Below are 2,340 nucleotides of genomic sequence, written 5' to 3'. Positions count from 1 at the left end.
CAGGTGTAGATAGAAAATATCTGACTACTTTGTAAAAGCCAAGCATGTTCAATTTTTACTGAACTGGAAAGGAGTCAGCTAATGGTGCTACAAATCTCATTTGTGCAAATGAGCTGACAATTAGATTTTCCCCCTTAGATTTCCTGTTTGTTTGGTTTTTTTAAAGATGGATTCATCTTGATCAGTTCTTTATCCATTTATTTGCATATTTGAGAACAGTAACTAGTCATTTCTCACTAGTGTCTATTTGATAGTGCATAGGTGTTTTGATCGATTTATGCGTTTTTAAGGCAAAGGTTAATTATGAGAAAAGTTAATGTTTTTGAGTGATTTTTTTTTGTTTTTCCTGACAGCGATAGATTTTTGGTTCTGGATTTGTGTTTGAAAAAAGGAATACAATTTTAGTAAACCTGTTTTGGCAGTTATGAAACCTTTAAAAGCAAGTCAGTGCATGAGATCAGCTTTGTAAGCGCATGGTTGATGTTAATCTCCAAATGTTTCTTCACTGACTGTTCATCGAGCATGACATTTACACGCACAGCACCATTTTCTGGCAAGTATTTAAGCCAATATAAGACCCACCCACTTTTACATGCACATGCAGCTTAGTGTTATTTTGTAAAAAGATATACTGTATTAAAAAAAGCATGCTTTCATACATTCAGCATAGTATCTTAATTGAGTTATTTAAAAAATGAACTACAATTATTTCTTACTAATAGAAACTTACTGGAGTGAACTCAAAATGCTATGCTATATGCAGCTATTTTTTTTTTTTAATCAATTTTGATCATTTGTATAATACAACTTGTACCACGAAAAGGATGCAGGTAGTAGGGGGTGCTGATGGTGTAGCAACTGCAACAATACCTGCAAACACAAATGCTACAGTGGATATAAAAAGTGTACATGATCCGTTAAAATGATTGGTTTTTCTGATGTAAAAATGAGACCACGATAAGTAATTTCAAAACTTTTCCTGCCTTTAATGTGACCTATAACCTGTACAATTCAATTGAAAAACAAACAAATCTGTTCGGGGGAAAAACATAAAAAATAAAAAAAATGTACAATAAGCTGGTTGCACAAGTGTGCACACCCTTAAACTAATACTTTGTTGAAGCACCTTTGGATTTAATTACAGCATTCAGTCTTTTGGGGTCGGAGTCCATCAGCCTGCCACTCCTAGACTTGGCAATATTTGCCCACTCTTCCTTGCAAAAGCGCTCTAAATCTGTCAGATTGCGAGGGCATCTCTTGTGCACAGCCCTCTTCAGGTCACCCCACAGATTTTCAATTGGATTTAGGTCTGGGCTCTGGCTGGGCCATTCCAAAACTTTTTGGGGTCATTGTCATGCTGAAAGATGAAATTCCTCTTCATCTTTCTAGCAGACACATGAAGGTTTTGGGCCAAAATTGACTGGTATTTAGAACGGTTCATAATTCCCTCCACCTTGACTAAAGCCCCTGTTCCAGCTGAAGAAAAACAACCCCAAAACATGATGCTACCACCACCATGCTTCACCGTGGGTATGGTGTTCTTTTGGTGATGCGCAGTGTTGTTTTTGCACCAAAAACCTTTTGGAATTGTGGCCAAAAAGTTCAACCTTGGTTTCATCAGACCATAACACATTTTCCCACATGCTTTTGGGAGAGTTGATGTATTTTTTTGCAAAATTTAGCCGGGCCTGGATGTTTTTCTTTGACCCTACCTCATAGTCCAGACAAATGGAGAATACGGGAGATTGTCGTCACATGTAGTACACAACCAGTACTTGCCAGAAATTCCTGCAGCTCCTTCAGTGTTGCTGTAGGCCTCTCGGCAGCCTCCCTGACCAGTTTGCGTCTTGTCTTTTCATCAATTTTGGAGGGACGTCAAGTTCTCGGTAATGTCATTCTTGTCCCATATTTTCTCCACTTCTTGATGACGGTCTTCACTGTGCTCCATGGTATATCTAATGCTGTGGAAATGTTTTTGTCCCCTTCTCCTGACTGATACCTTTCAACAATGAGATCCCTGTGATGCTTTGTAAGCTCTCTGTGAACCCTGGCTTTTGCTGGAGGAGGCAACTGAGTAAATGTCTGAACTTTATTTGGGGTTAATCAGAGTCATTTTAATTGATGGCAGGTGTGAACCCAAAAAGACTGAATGCTGTAATTAAATCAAAAGGTGCTTCAACAAAGTATTAGTTTAAGGGTGTGCATACTTATGCAACCAGCTTATTGTACGTTTTTTATTTATGTTTTTCCCCCTAACAGATTTGTTTGTTTTTCAATTGAATTGTACAGGTTATAGGTCACATTAAAGGTGGGAAAAGTTTTGAAATTATTTATCGTGGT

Source organism: Neoarius graeffei, chromosome 24 (assembly GCF_027579695.1).
Source record: "Neoarius graeffei isolate fNeoGra1 chromosome 24, fNeoGra1.pri, whole genome shotgun sequence".
NCBI lineage: Eukaryota > Metazoa > Chordata > Actinopteri > Siluriformes > Ariidae > Neoarius > Neoarius graeffei.
Note: the sequence above shows the minus strand (reverse complement) of the source record.